At 39.2% G+C, this 17,272-nt stretch overlaps 1 protein-coding gene across 6 annotated transcripts in view; it reads left to right on the forward strand.

The window, feature by feature from the left end:
- The window catches only part of LPP (LIM domain containing preferred translocation partner in lipoma), a 688,443-nt gene that overhangs the window by 336,286 nt on the left and 334,885 nt on the right, over nucleotides 1-17,272 (forward strand). The window lies entirely within an intron of this gene.

A 17,272-nucleotide genomic window follows, 5' to 3' on the forward strand; every position in this document is an offset into this window, starting at 1 on the left:
GATGAAAAGCCAGTCCTGCTTCTCTGCTGTCAGTCATCTCAACACAGAACTTCGTAAGGTGCTTTCTTCTTTAGACATGTTCCCGTTGCCTTTTCTAGACATACAATGGGACTGTCAGCTATGTAGGGGCACAAGGCGAAACACACTAGAGCTCAGCTCTTCCTTAGCTCTTGTTACCCTCGGCTCCACTAGACCTGTCAGTGGTGAAAATTCACTTTATTTCTGTAAACACGTGCTGAGCTGCAGGTATGTAGCATGGGCTGTGGTCTTTTGGGGGAACTGTTAGGAGGTTGAAAGGGAGAAAAATAGGACCGAGTTGTCATCTGTCAGGAGCCTATACTATCCTAAGTTCAACAATGGCAGATATATAGGAGCACAAGGAAAAGAGCGAGATATTCTTTGAAAGGTGGCAACATCTGAGAAGGTTCATCCGAAGATTTGCACGTTCAGCTAAGGGATGGGTGGAACGGTGATGTTGGAAGCAAGAGGGGAGAGAGAGCAGCCTGAGTCATGGGGCAGGAAGGTCCAGGCTGCATTCAGAGAACTGCAAGCAGTGTGATGGCTTCAGACGGGGCCATCGCAAGCTTCAAGTGGACTACATGCCTGGGGGCTTCCTGCTAACAGCCTGTGTACTTGTTTGAATGCCAGATTAAGATTTTGGTCTGTCTTTTATAAATAATGAGGGATAGTTGAAGGTTTTCAAGCAGGGGAAAGCAATGATTCATCCTGAAAAAGGAACATAGGAAATAAGACAAACTCTGAAAAGATGCAAGAGGATGGACCCAGGTCTCAGAAATGTTTTCCAGCAAACTGTAGTTTGATGTTAAGCATGTTTCCAATTCCACCCAAGCAAATACCTCAAGCCCACTTTCTCGGAACAGCAAGGCCACTGACTTTGCCCCTGGACTCATCCATTTCGTGAGTAAATACTTCTATGCCCTCTCCTCCTTTTTAAATAGGAGTTTTGTTTGCTCTTTTTTTTTCCCCTCCTGAGTTCTCATACCCTGATATACACTGGGGAGATTCTGCATAGCGGTTTTTGCTTAACATAGCCTTCATCCTTTAAGACTGTGTCTGCACATGCCTCCCGTAAACCACTGCATTTTAATGGGTTTATTCAATAGCCACATTTTTGTTTGCGCAATCTCACTGTGCACACACATTCATGATCACTGATATTTGCACAGTGCTTTACTGATTGTAAAATAAAGCACTTTCACATCTATTCACACTTCAGTGAAATACAGCTATCTCAACTCTGAGATATAGATGGTGTGCTGATTTTGTGGGTGAGGAAACTAAGTTAGGACATATGACTACAACGTGCGCACAGCTGGACCTTGAATTTAGACCCGTGTTTGATTTTTAAGTTCTAGAACCAGATTGAGGGTATCCCTCTGAATGTTTTTCTTTTTATGAGAAAGCCATACTCAAGGGACACTAATCAGTCACATGAGTAGCAGTGTCCCTTGAGTATGGCTTTCTCATAAAAAGAAAAACATTCAGAGGGTAAAAAAAATTAGGGCGGAGGGGCAATAGAGGAGTGGGGAGTGAAAGGTACAAGCTGTTGGGTATAAGACAGGCTCAAGGATATATTGTACAACACAGGAAATATAGCTAATATTTTGTAATAACTGTAAATGGAAAATTACCTTTAGAAATTGTATAAAAATTTTAAAAATTAATAGTGATAACTCTTAAGTAGAACAGGTTGAGAATTCCACTTTTCAGCTGCCTGTTCCATTCAGAAATTAAAGAGTGATCCCTTCTAACTTCTTTATTATTCTAATTTAGGAAAGCAAGAGTTAATTGGGAGGAGCAGCTCATTCTTCTGAATTATCTTTACTCTGGTGGAACTAAATTAGATGTGTTAGTATTTATTGGTTAACATAATTATATGCTGTGAGAACAGTAATCACACACTTAAAATATTAAAAGTATGTGCTAAGAGAAGATGATGTCCGCAGTAGACTGTGTTGTGTTGTAATCAAAAGGTACTTGAAAAGTCCTAGAAATGTAGACTGTTGCTGCCCAATTTTGATGTTTCCATTTTTGATCCAAAGCAAACTGCAAAACCTGTTGAATCACCTGACCACTTAAAGTAGGCTAGCAGGTCTGTGATTTCTCATTATTCAAGCATGTGTTGTGTGCTTTTCCCGAACCCACCTCTGAATCACCTTTGCAAGCCTGCTTTGACTCATGGATTGAGCAGAAAAGGATCATATAGGTGGAATGTTTGTACAGTAAGTGGTCCAAAGTTGCTCTATTCACATAACAACTTTGAAAAATATCTGAGCTCTTGAAAATAGATTTTTATGGGGCTTTTTCTTCCTTTTTCGAAAGGGGCAATTTCCACTCTCAGATGTCCCAACTTTATTTCTGTTCGCTTATTTATCCATATTTTTATTTGGGAAATACGGCTTCATTCCACATTTTCATTCATTCGGCTAACATTTATTGAGATCCCACTGTGGATTAGGCATTGGAAACGTAGAGGTTGGTGTGTCAGCATGTTCTTGATCTAGAGTAATCCGTAGTCTTACGGAAGAGACAAATGCATAAACAATTCAGAGGGACACAAAAGAAGGGCTTTGTTGGATGTGCTACTTTAAGTTATTGTGTGACTCACCAGATGTTGAAATTGTTGGGAAATCAAAGATAGGAATATCAACGTTATATTTTATACTTTTCTAGGGAAGTGTCAGGGAGGACTGCACAGAGCAGGTAGAATTTGAGTTCCCTTGGCTGCATATGTCATGGGAAAGGCATGGGATTCAAATGAGAGAATAACAGGAATGAGAAAGTCAAGCAATTTGAAAGTGAATGTCTTGTTGGAAGAATAAGGTAGTTCAATTATGATATAGGGTATGTGGAATACAAAGTGAATGGCAGATGAAATCACAGGCACTAATTTAATACCTAAGTAGCCTTGATGCCCAAGGACTCTCTCAGTAAAAGGAGAAATTTTGGGGGGAGGGGCAGGTAGCAACAGTGTTTCTGAAGACAGAGGGTTTGGAGGGTAACACCTTCAGCAAGCTTTACAGAAGATATAAATTGTACATCTGTGCCAGCCACTGCCCAGAGTAATGCAATTAAACTACCTTAGTGTTTAGCAATAAAATTTCTGATCATTTAAAAATGTGTGTATTAGGGAGTGGTTTTAGAAAAACAGGTGTGAGGAGCTTGGAAGTGGTTGTGGGGTGAATTGCAGACTCAGTATGATCTGAGAGTATCACAGCTTAGAGGTCATGTAGCCAAACTCTTACTTTACAGAAGGAAAGTTTTTGTCTAGAGAGGGAAAGAGCATTGCTCAGGGAGGCTCAGTTAGAGGTAGGATGAATGATTTTTTTCTGTTTTGCTTGAACCATGATGTAATGGTTCCCTGTGGATGCTAAGGGCAACCAAGGGACACCTTGGTTCCCTTTAGCATTTCAATTAGTTTATTCCAAAATATCTCTCTTTTGTGGTACTTTCCTTAAAATATAGCTTGGAAACATAAAGGAGTAGACAGATCAAAAACATAAAGATAAACAGAAAATTTATGATAGTATAGTGTCTTTGAATTAGTATGTGTCTAGATCCCACCCATCTGGCTTTCTACTGTTAATAAAAGTACAACTTAGACTCTTGGGCAGAGCCACACGGGGTCACATTGAAATTCTCTTGATTTCTTAGAAGACAAAGGATAAATCCATGGACTTAACGGTTTTCTTTCCCTTCTCTTGACAAAACCAGGCCTAGAGTGCTGGCCTTCGAATTCCTACTACAAAGCTGCCTTTTCTTCCCTGCAGTGAGTTTAGTAGGGTTGGAGCTGGTACCTAGGTGACTTGGAAGAACTTTCAGATATTGTATATTAATTGTAACTGGGGATTTAGTATTTTTGAATCAAATTTCTTTGGAATTGAAATTTCACTATCCTCATTTAGACTAGTATGAAAAAAATTGGAGAGATTCCAGGGATAAGAATAGGGTTGGACCTAGTTTGATAGTCTAGGCTCCCAAGTTTGCCAATAAGAAGAGCACTATCTTCTCAATTCCCTGTGATCACCTCTCGAAAAGGAGCTCCAACTGTGTGAATGCTCCACATCACCAGTCTTAGCTTCCTTTTCTATATTTCTAAAATGGGCATGGTAGCTACAGTTTTTCCCCTTTTGCAGAGAGACCATGTTGTTCTAGAGTTACAAGAAATAAGATGTTGGCTTTGAACAACAGTCCACTCAATCCTTCCCATTTTTGTTTTGGGATTGCTAGCTTGTGTCTGGAGCTTACTTTGAAGCTTCAGGTCTTTGAAGGTTTGGGGTTTATCCTTTCTGAATGCTGGTTGCGCTATCAATGATCTATTTATCTTTCTCATTCAAAGCATTTTAAAAGTATTGTAATTTCTTAGTCTATTTGGAAACTGAGTACATACATGCTGTTTGATCACATGGACACATCTCGAATTGAAATTCCAGTGCTGCCACACTGAGTCCCTTTCATGGAGCAATAATCCATGAGGCGACCTAAGAAATTATTTCAGGTGTGTCTGTGTTGCATGGAAGGCTTTTTATTTGGAATTCATGTGGCCTGAGGGCTTGCAGGCAGCATAATCAGGGTGGAGTCTTATGGTGCCATGGATCTTCTGTTCTCTTACGCTCCATGTTCTAGCTTGCAAAAGCCATGAGCAGCTGCAGGGGAGATTAATTAGGAATTAAATTTTTAATATTCCATATTATTCGTTGCAACCCAAACATGTAGGCTACTGGGAGATGAAGGCTGCAACATGCTGATACTGTGTGGTGCGATGTAGACTATCCCTGCAGACTGGGACTTTGCGGCTGCTTTTTTGGCTTCTTGGGAATGGAGATAGGAACTGGGTATTACACTGTTGAAAAAGAGAAAAGGTGTGGATAGTGTCATTTTCTCTTCCCATATTCAACTGGGACAAAATGAGGTGCATACTGTGATTTGCTTAAGAAAGAAAAACAGATTTGTCTATGTCTCTGTACTGTCTGCTTACTAATAGTTTTCTCTGAGAGCTAGGGTCAAAGTCGAAATATAGTAGAAACCTCATATATGATACCAAATGGAGTCCAGTAAAATAAGAGAGGCAAAAATACCATTTTAAAAGAACAGGGGATCTAATTCTTTGCGGTGCCCATATTTAGAAGATCTGGGTTATTTTGAATTAGTCTCTACCTGCCAGGAAGCCTCAACATTAAGTAACAATGAGGTCGAGGTGGTGGAGCCCTTAGCTGACTCAGAGTTGCATGCCGTGAGTTTGATGACGGGCAGTTGATTTTTAGATTGTATATAATTGCATCTCAATAACATGTATACCTCCTTCTCCTCTTTAAGACGGTGATGTTTGTGTTTGTGTCTTATGTGACAAGCATAATAAAGTTAACATCTAATCTTGTTTTGAGCACCATGAAAATGTAACATCTTCAGAGTGGAACTTTAGGTTGAAGATCTACCTTGAATTGAACCTCTACAAAACTTTTGCCCCAAAATGCCCATTTTACTTGTCCCAATGTAAGGGTGTGCTCTGAGTATGTGGTGTAGGTTAGCTCCCAGCAGTGAAATAGGAGGAAGGTAAGCAAGGCAGCTGCTGCTGAGAGTACCCAGGAGAAGCCAGCTCTGCTGGAGCCTAGGGCAGGGAGGGGGGGAGTCTTCTATGGTACCCTGGCCATGGTCCCTGGGGTAACCTTTAGGTGTGATATGTTTGCAAGACCTTGGCTCAGAGATGATTGTGTTTCATTACACTTAGTCACTCCATCCAGGCATTGGTTTCAAAAGAAACTCACAAAGATGCCTGTTGAGCTTCTCCATTTTACAACAGCATCTTAGTGGAAATAATTAGCCTTATGTCCATGCAGACGCACACATCACATTTGCAGAATTAAAGAGCTTTCTTGTCAGGACTGGTTTTCTTACTTCTGTCGTCCTCTCCCACTGTTTAAATATCTATTTTGGTAGCAGCCTTGGTCTCAAACCCCATGGTTCCCTTTATTCCCTTCTTCTTCTTCTTTTTTTTTTTTTAATTTAAAAGCAAATAAACAACAAAATAGAAATCCGGCTATATTTTTTACTCGAGATGATTAGATTTCACCATGGCAAATACATGGGAATATTGTGTTTTAAGAGTAAAAGCCGGATCTCAGATAAGATATTGTCACTGTTTTGTGCATTTTGACATCCATTTCCTTTATATGCCAAACTAAAGTATAATGATGATAACGATGGCCTCTCTAGACAGAAGGTTGGAGGTGGTTAGTAACCAATCCTACATATCACCATTTGTCATGGTGAGTAACTGGTCTGTCCTCTCCACAAAATACCACATTGGAGTATAACTGCTAAGTTTCCTTTCACACTGTGCAAGAATTACCAGGAAAGTTATACATCGCCTTTCAGTGACTATATCAACTACAACTATGAAAGTTTAATTTGTTATGTTTCATAGTTTGAACATACATATTCCCAGTTTACATAAAACTACAAACGGGAATTTTATTGAAATAAAAGGTACAAATTGGGCACTTACTACTGTTGAGCCAGTAAGTATAATTTTCATCTGTAAGTACAGACAGGGCCACTTGTGAATTTTAGAATTTGCCTCTCTGTGAATTTGACCTCTCTGAGGTCCCGGGCCCTCACCCAAACATGCACCTGATCTGTGCTGTCATGTTGGGGTTCAAGACCACAGAATAGAAGTGGATTATGTTTTGTTGTTCTAAATCACAAATTACTCAAATATAAAGTAAAAATTTAATAATTGTACCTCACAGAGTATACCTTACAGAGACAGTATAAAAGTACATAATGCCTTAAGCTTGAACAGTAAAAATATAATTGTGTTAAATACCAGAGTATGAAGTCCTTGAGGCAAGATTATCTTTTCGTTTCCTGGCAAACAAGAGACATACAAATTCATATGTGCTGAATAAATAAGTAAATATTGTCACCAAATCCAATAATGATGTAAAGATTCACACCCTAGAAATCTGCTAGAGAACCCACTCCGGAATTGATATCGAGTTAGTATATGACATAGTTATAACTGCTTTCTGATTTTTCCATAATTAACAGGTATTTGCACCAATAAAAAAATAGTACAGCCGAGGCAAATGAGTTTTATAAGGACAAATTAATGGTAGCTGCTGAATCAGCTAAAATTTCTACCTTTACCCCTGCACTGCCTTATATCACTTGAAGGCAATGCACTTGGTTGAAAAGATGATATTATTTGGGGTTAAAATTCAATACTATAACTATTCTCTTATTATTGGGTTGATATAAAAATAAATATCAAGTTCTTTTCTGCATCCTCTAAGGAACTGCTGAAAAGAGAAGACCTTCATGTTACTCAGTGTTGCCTAAAGCAAAGATCAACACAATCAATTCTTTGAATTCAGTGATAGGAGACAAAAAGTTACCTGACTGATGAGCTGATATATGCTTCCTTTTTCTCAGAAAAAAAGCAAAAGTCTGCAGAATTATCATATGACTTTTGCTTGAGACCCTATGATTCATCTTCTTCCTTACCACATTATTTCTGATACCTCCTGACACGATATTTGAAATGATATAAGTGTATGCCAATTATAAGCTCTTTCACAACTAATTAATTGCCTTAACCTAACTTGTGCTTTTTAAATGGAAATAAACTTTCTATCTATATGTCCCTGCGAACATCCTTAAAAATATGTAAACTTCATACTTATTTTAAAGAGATAATTTAATTCTAAATGGATTCTTTGCTTATATTGATGGTAAACAGTGGATCCATTAAAGTAACATATTCTGCTTGTGTAAGTAAAATAAAAGAATTAAAGTGGGCTAAAGAGATAGAATATTTATTTGTTCCTTTTAAGAAATGTGGTGTTTCAGAAAGCTTGAAGTACTAGTAGTGAGACATGTAAGCCTGTTACCCAAATCATTTGTAAATTGTCTTGAACTGTTTTGAATTCCATCTTGATATTGTACTACTTATATGAAAATACTGGAAATTGTTATTTCTCAGGTACTGCTAGAGGTGTAGTAAGGAGTCTCCTTGGCTCTCTCTGCCACCCAACCTACACAGAGTGCTGTTTCATTTCCTAAATGGCCAATGTTAAATTGATCCTTACCAAGGCAGTCAAAGCCAGGGAACAGATTTTACAAATAGCATCCTGGATGACATAATGCTCTATGTAATCCTAACTGTAGGGCTCCTTTTCTCATCAGCCAGCCTAGCATAGCTAAAAATTACGTTGCTTTACTTCGTTTATAGGGAAGTCTACTTGTAGATGAGACCTCACAACCAGCGCATGGAGAAAAAAAAGAGGGAGGTTCAGGGTGGTGTGCTGGCAGCTACGTTAGAACAAGTTTCCTGGAGTACCTTCTGAAGGAAAGGTGTGAATGGAGGTGCATCATTCAGCCATCACCTCTCCACCACACTGCATCATATCAATGGAAAAAAGAGAAAGAAACTATAAAATTTATGACCAAAAATGTGAGAATTCCCTGGTGGTCCAGTGGTTAGGACTCTTTGCTTCCACTGCAGGGGGGCACAGGTTTGATCCCTGGTTGGGGAACTAAGATCCCACATGCTGTGAGGGGGCCAATAAATAAATAAATATCCATTCTGAAAAAAAAGAAAAGAAAATCTTCTTGGAAACCTGCCATGCATGTGCTGCTGTCTCTGCCTCAAGTTGCTTAGTGGGCACGTCTGCCCTTAATTTATTAAAAAAAAAAAAAAAAAAGCAAAAACCAAGAAACAAACATATGAGGAAAAGACAGAAATGTAGCTTAAAAACTGGGACTAGTAAAGGGTGGCTTTTTGAAAAGGGAAATGTGATTTGAGAAGGTGGCCATTGTGTATGTTTTACTAAGAGCTCTCTTATTCATTGATTGGTTTGTTCCCTCATTTATTTAGTTTTTTCTTTTGTTCACTGATTATAACTGAACATAAAATCTCTGTTGAATTGTTGAGTGATATTAAAGAAGACCCAAATAGGTGGAGAGGTATTCGGGTTCTTTGCTTGGAAGATACAATATGGTTAAGGTGGCAAGATGCCCAAATTGATCTGCAGATTTAATTCCTGTCAGAATTTTCCAGTTTTCTTCTTTGTAGAGGTTGGCAGGTGAAATATAAAATTCATATGGAAATTCAAGGGACCCAGAATAGCCAAAACAATTTTGAAGGAAAAGAAATGCAGAGGTTTACCCCATTTCAAAACTTAATACAAAGCTACAGGAATCAAGCAGTGTGGTACTGGCATAAAGTATACATATAAGATGATGGAATGGAATTGAGAGTCCAGAAATAAACCATTACATTTAGAGCAATTGATTTTTGGCAGGGATACCAAGATATTCAATGGGGAAAGAACAGTTTTTCAACAAATAATGCTGGGACAACTGGATATCCACATGTGAAAGAATGAAGTTGGACACCTCCCTCATATCATATACAAAAATTAACTTAAGGTGGATCAAAGACATAAATATCAGGAGTAAAGCTATAAAACTCTTAGAGGAAAACATAGGAGCAATCTTCATGACCTTGGATTAGTCAGTGACACCAAAAGTACAAACGGCTAAAAAATTTTTGATAAATTAGACTTTTTCAAAATTAAACACTTTTGTGCTTCAAAGGACACCATCAAGGAAGTGAATAAACAACCCATGTACTGGGAGAATTCATTTGCAAGTCATATATTTGATAAGAGATTTGTATCTAGAATATATTAAGACTCTTAACAACTCACTAAGAAGACAAATAATCCAATTAAAAAATGGACAGAGGATCTTAATAGGCATTTCTCCAAAGATATACAAGAAGCTAATATGCACAGGAAAAGATGCTTGACATTATTACTCATCCAGGAAATAATCAGATCAAAACTACAATGAGATACCACTTTACCCACACTAAGATGGTTATAATACAAAAGACAGACAGTAACACATGTTGGCAATAATGTAGTGAAATTGGAATTGTCATGCGTTGCTGGTTGATTGTAAAATGGTATAGCCACTTTAGAAAAAGTCTAGCAGTTCCTCAAAAGATGAGACATAGAGTTATCATATGATCAAGCAACTGTATTCCTAATTATATATCCAAAAGGATTAAAACATATCCACACAAAAACCTGTCAATGAATGTGCATAGCAGCATTATTCATAATAGCCAGAAAGTGGAAACAACCTAAACATCCATCATTCGAAGAATGAATAACAAAATGTAGCATGTCCATAAAATTGAATGTTATTTAATCGTAAGTTAAATACTGAGACGTGCTATAACATATATGAATCTTGAAAATTATGCTGTATGAAAGAAGCCAGACACAAAAAACTTCATGTAGCGTGATTCTATTTATACGAATAGGCTAATATATATATATAGAAAGATTGGTGGCCACCAGTGACTGAGGAGTGGGGAGAATAGGGAGTGACTACCAGTGGGGACAATAGTTATTTTGGGAATGATCAAAATAGTCTGGAATTAGATAGTGATATAAATATATTAAGGAACACTGTACATTTTTGAAGAGTGGATTTAGTGGTATGTAAATTATATCTCACTTAAAAGTTTAACAAATAAAGCTCTATATCGAGCAGTGTGCCTGGAATACATAGATAAAATTGTGCATGGCCTCCGCCTTAAAGAAGCTCACAGTCTATTGGGAGAATACATACCTGACAATTACAGCACAGAGTATACATCCTAAGAAGGAAGCACATATAGAATGCTTCTGGAAGAGGAAGAGGTAGAACTCAGCCTGGATGTTGTGGAAGCTTCTGTGCTTTCCATCCTTACTTGGATAGGAATCTCTGCAGATAGGAACAGACTTCTATGCAGCTCCAGAGAGCAGAACAAAGCCTAACATTTAGAGGCCAAGAAAGGGAATCGGCAATACAGTATAAGGACAGTACCTTTCTACCAGTAAGGACAGTTGAAGTTCAATGCAGGCTGCCTCAGAAAATGGCAAGTTTGCCTTCATTGGAGCTGGTTGAAATGATACTCTGGCATTTGCCAAGTGAGTTATTTAAACTCTCTAAAACCTCGGTTATTAACCTGAGTTAATAATACATCTCAGAGTTTACATGAGGACCACGTGAAATAATGGGTGTGTGTATAATGTGTGGATATGCTATCTAGCACTTAATGACACTGTTATTACTGTCGCTCTCAACACCATCATCATTATCAAATGAATTTTGGCAATAATGCTGGGAAAAGAATTCAGGCAACAGATGGGAGAATTGATTTGAATGGTGCTAAGATTTTGTGGTACTCTCATTCTTGGTCACAGGGTTTGGAGTTTTCTGTTCCCTGATATAAAACTTGGAAGGAAAGACAGACCTTGGTCCTATTCCAGGCCCCCAAATTGACTGTTTCTGTGTCTAAGACAAACTACTCAGCCTCAATAATGGTTTTGTGCTGTTTGCTATAATAGCTAGTATGGATGTGTGATTTTTAAAGAACTGTTACTGACAAGAACCTTCAATGACCTTGGAAGATAGTCTTTACGAATATCAATAGAACTCGGATGAACACTGAGAAGGGCTATAGGTGAAACAGTGTGAGGGTGAAGCAGAAAGAGACTACTTCCTCAGCCTTGCAAAAACACGTCATCTCTTAAAAACAAGTTGGACAACTTGGTTAGACCTCTGGAAACAATTATTTAAGATGTCTTACAAGGTCCAGAATTTCCATGACTGGCCAAGATATCACTACCTCTCTTTGGGTCTGTTTCAATATCTGTAAACTGGACTTGAGGAATGAGATGATCTCTCATGGTGTTTTTAGCTTTGAGTTGGTATGGCTTTTGCCCTGTATAAAAGAAAAAATATGTATATATTGATTTTTCTTTCTGTCCTTTTATTATTTCACTAGAGAAGATTTTTCTGTACGACTGGTTTGAAGTTTATGGGAGTCATTATGTGCAACCAGAGGAAAGTGTCTGCAACTTGAAGGGCCAAGTTCATGTTTTTCAAGATAATGTGAACCCAGATTCATGGTGTTCAGGATGATTTGGAACCAACCTCATAGAATTCAAGATTATTGAAAGTGCTGTGTACATTGTAGTGATTAAAATCATAGATTCTTGGACCAGACTGCCTTGAGTTCAATCCCAGCTCTACCATTTTCTGTGTGACCTGCGATCAGCCAGTTAAGCTTTTTGTACCTCAGTTTTTTCATCTCTGTAATGAAGATAGTTATAGTATCCGCCTCATAGGATTGTAATGAGGAATAAATGAGTTACCATGTGTAAAGCACTTAAAGCAGTGTTTGGTATATAGTTAGCACCATTTGCAGTAGCAGATCTTATTATTGGGAATTAAATGCTAATGCCTATTTTAAAATTGTCCAAGTTGTTGCTTTTATGTAAAAAAAAGATTGATTTATAAATTTGGTCTGTAATCACGATACAACTCTGAACACATTATCTATCTTACATATAGCGGAAATCGTTCTTACAATTTGCCGAAGAGTGTGGGTCTAGCTGTTCCTCAGCTTCTGTCCAGTTCTTTTGGTTATTTTAGTGGCTTCTAATGCATGCATTCTAAAGCCAATGCTAGAGCAAATAACCTTTCATCTGACATATGCATGAATCATCAACATCTGTTTCTGTGGATTATAGGGTAATCCCTCTGATAACCAAATAAGGTTCACTTTAAAAACAAAAATCATGGGCTTCCCTGGTGGCGCAGTGGTTGAGAGTCAGCCTGCCGATGCAGGGGACACGGGTTCGTGCCCCAGTCTGGGAAGATCCCACATGCCGCGGAGCGGCTGGGCCCGTGAGCCATGGCCGCTGAGCCTGCGCGTCCGGAGCCTGTGCTCCGCAACGGGAGAGGCCACAACAGTGAGAGGCCCACGTACCGCAAAAAACAACAAAAATCATGATTCATAGATTATGATCTTGTCACAATTTAATAAGCCTAATGTTGGACTATTAGTACAGTTTATTCTCATTGAGTATCACCTGCACAGAGACTAAAGCGTGGACAGCTGTGGTCAAGTTACTCTTCTTCTGGATGCCCTGGCAGGTTTGTCGAGAAGAGTGCTGGCCTCCACTCTCTGAATTTCTGTTGCAGTAGATCTGCAGTGATTCTCAAGAGTTCGTATTTCTAAGAAGTTCCCAGATGGTGCTGATGTTGGGACCATACTTTGAGAACCCTTTAAAGCAAACATTGATTTGTCAGTCAAATGTTTTATAAGCAGCATCCTTTCCCTCCTTTGTCTCACCTCTACAGCTGTACTCTCCGAAGGCTCGCTCTAGTGTCAGTAGTGGACACTAGCCTAATGTCTTCATTTTCTAGAGGAGGAAACCCAAACTCAGAAGTATTTCCCCCTGGTTACACAGTAAATTGACAGAATCTGGAAGATTTTTGTTTTTAATTGAGAATGATTTGCATCTCTAATTCTTAGACTAAGCATTTAGATTTAGAAAACTAGCATTCCAATTCCAGCTCTGCCATGTTAGGAAGTATGAATTTTAGTTGCTTTATCTCTCTGAACCTCATTTTCTTCATCCACGATATGAATACCTCCTCTGCTTACCATATATGGTTTTGTGAGAAGTAAATGACATACTGTGCATTAAAGTGCTTTGTAAATTATGAAGTGCTATACAAATATTTTTCAAGCTCATTCCAGTTTTCAGATGCAATATCATGTTAAACATAATATATTTTATGATAGGCACATCATTCTCTCACTCATCTAGGGTAAATGTTGACATTTGTAACAGATTTTGGGAGGAAGTAGTACATTATAAACCTGTCACCTTTTGCATAGAATTTTTTTCATTTCCTTCCAACATTGATTTCTCTGCTAATCTGCTTTTAAAACTAAGCAATTAGAAATTGTCATTTAGCTATTTATGCATCTGAATACTTACATATATGTGAGATGTTGTCATACACATATGCATGTACTATGAATTTTTCTCCCAGTGTCCTTTTATGTAAGATACCTGCAAGTCACATTTATTAAGAATGAAATACGTGAATTGCTATTTTGCTTGAAATGAATCTTTTTTTTTTTTTTTTTTTGCATTTGCGTTGGAAACAGAACTGAATTGAGCTAACAGAAATGGATTCTGCTCCCAGTTCTGCAATTAACAGGTTGTGTAAAGTCAGTCAATTCCTCTGTCTAAGGCTCAGGTCCCCATTTGTAAATGAGGCCAGATCTTACTCATTCCTTCCACTCATAGTGTCTATGGTATTAGAGTTATAAGGCAGCTTTTAAATGATATTTATCACCTTCTTGAGAAACTCTGAACAGAGTGTCCACATTGACCTGGATCTATTCTAATAGTATATTTTCCTTTTCATGCCTCAGGCCTAACTGCTGTTTGCATTTCATATGATGCAATATAACTCCACCATCCCTTTCCTTCAGGGTCTGACTGGGTTTCCTAGGGCTGTGATTCTGTTGGTATGATTGAAAATGTAACAAGACTGTGTCTTGTTTTGGATCCCCTGAGATAGAGATGCTGGGTGGTGTGGGTGGAGACATGGCTTTCATGTTTTTAGTGAGTTTTTCCCTTCAGTGACATTCAGAGGATCTCCCTTATTATTAATGCATAGTAAAAAGTATTAGTTCCCTATTGCTGTGCAACAGATTGCTTAAAAATCTAGCAACTTAAAAACAGCACACACTCTCACATTGTTTTTGTGGGCCAGGAATCTGGACACAGCTTAGTTGGACCATCAGTTCACAGTCTCTCCCAAGTCTGCAATAAGTGTATTGGCCCCAGAGTCTACAGTCTCATCTGAAGGCTCGATTGGGGAATGATCTGCTTCCAAGCCCAGCTGGTTGTTGTCAATGGTTCAGTTTCTCCTGGGTTGTTGAACTGAGAGCCTTAGTTTCTAGTTGGCTGTTGGCTGGGGACTGCTCTCAGCTCCTGGCAGCTCATTACTGAGAGCTCATTACTGCTCTCAGCTCACATGGCAGCTCATTACATCAAAGCATGGAATCTGAGATGGCAAAAGGTAGAGGCTGCTCACCAGATATAAGTCATAATCATGTGAAACCGAATTGTGAAAGTGATATCCCATCACATATACCACATTCTGTTGGTTAGAAGTAAGTGACTGGGATCAGACCACACTCAGAGTGAGGAGATTATGCAAGGCTGTGAATACCAGGAGGCAGGGATCACTAGGGGCCATCCTAGAAACCTGCCTACCATAGGAGAGGGTGAAGTAAGACTTCTTGTGCACAGGGATTTAACACAAACGTGAATTTGCTTGTGGAATCTGGTGGATGTGTGAGTCAAGGACAGGGGAGGCAGGTAGGATATCAAGAGAAGAATCCAATCTGGAAGGAATAAGAGGTAATGAAAGGCTCTAACAGGTGTAGGAGGATTTCTACTCTCTGAGAATATTCGAGCTGTGTGGGGTTTTAGAAGTCTTTTGATCTAAACACTTCATTTTCTCAAGGACTCCAAGGCTCATAGAGGGCCTTGCTCAGGCCACAGGGGTTGTAACTGAGCCAATAGTTGGATCAAGTCTTCAAACCTCTTTGTCCAGATTGTCAGCATGATATAATGCAAACAGCTCTGGATTTGGGGTAAAAAGATGTGGCTTCATGATTTTTTATTTGCCTCTGAGTAGCTGTGTGACCTTGATTGATTTACTTGCTTAAGACATGGTTACTCAATTGGTAACATGGAGCTATCATTTGTCATGTATACTTATTTATGTGTGATGAACACATTGACTCTTGTTTGTGAAAATTCCTTATAACCTATAACAGCCTTTTAGAAAAAACTATGTTTTTGTTGAAACAAATGATGTGCATAAAACAAACACCCCCTTTCCCCAGAAAGGGTGAATATCAGTTCATAAAAATACAGATAATTTTATCTATTTCTAGATCTGCATCAGTCATCTATCGGTACATGATAAACTACCCCAAACATAATATTGTTTATTTTGCTCACAAATCTATAATTTTAGTACTGCTCCATGAGGATTGTTTATCTCTGTTCTGTGAAATATGGCTGGGTGGCTTGACTTGGGGGTGGAACATGCACTTTCAAGATATGTGACTGTTGGTTGGCAGGTTGGTGCTGGGAGCTTGGCTAGAGCTGTGCATCAGGGATCATGGTCTCTCCCCATGGTTTCTCCCCATGTGGTTTCTCTCCATGGTTTCTCCCCATGGTTTCTCCACACACTACTTGGGCTTCCTTATAACATGGTGGTTGAGTTGCGAGAGTGAATATCCCAAGAGAACAAGGTGGAAGTGCATGCATTTTTATGACCTAGTTTTAGAAGTCACGTATAGTGTCACTTCCACTGTACACTGTTGGTTAAGATAGTCACAAAGACTCACCAAGGGCAAGGGACATAGACTCCACCTTTTTTTTTTTTCCCCCGTACGTGGACCTCTCACTGTTGTGGCCTCTCCCGTTACGGAGCACAGGCTCCGGACGCGCAGGCTTAGCAGCCATGGCTCACGGGCCTAGCCACTCCGCGGCATGTGGGATCTTCCTGGACCGGGGCACGAACCCGTGTCCCCTGCATCAGCAGGCAGACTCTCAACCACTGCGCCACCAGGGAAGCCCCTGGAGCCCATACTTTTAACCACACTACCTGAACACTTCCGTGTTTTTATCTATATCTCAGATCCTTCTCCATACCATGCTCTTGCCCACACCTTTTCCATCCCCATCTCCATCTATCTACCTTAAAAAGAGTGGATAGTTGGAGAAGCAGTATTAATAGGGAGGGATCACATGCAGGAGCAGTACTGCCTTTGAAGTGATGGGTCTAAGCCTGTCCCCGGGTGCTCCAGGGACCAATGCTAGGAGGCCTCAAGAAAAGAAACAACATGCCGTTGGTTCCATCCAGAGATTGCAGTGGTCATGAGGATTTTGCCTTTAATTTAAAAAGACATATGGGAGTCTGGGGCAAGCCAGGGAGAGCAGCTGAGTAAGAAGAGACAGATGAGAAGAGAAAATGGACAACAGGGGACAATATTGGAAAACTAAAGAAATTGAGGGGCATCTATCCTTGTCCCACCAAAGCTCAGCTACTTGGTATTCTGCCTGGTGACCTATCCAGCAAACTAAATCCTATATTGGGATTGGTTTCTATGTTGGAAGTTTTATTAAAGCCTAGCCCCAAATTGAGAAAATTATAGCTAATTATGTATTAATTTGTATCAGTTTTTAAAACTTATTTATTCATCAAATCGCATCACTTCTTTATTCAACCAACAACTGTTAAGCCCATGCTGAGTACAGGATGCTGCAGTTTAAAATCAAGGGGATCCCAGTTCTTACTG

This window comes from Lagenorhynchus albirostris, chromosome 5 (assembly GCF_949774975.1).
Source record: "Lagenorhynchus albirostris chromosome 5, mLagAlb1.1, whole genome shotgun sequence".
In the NCBI taxonomy this organism is placed as follows: domain Eukaryota; kingdom Metazoa; phylum Chordata; class Mammalia; order Artiodactyla; family Delphinidae; genus Lagenorhynchus; species Lagenorhynchus albirostris.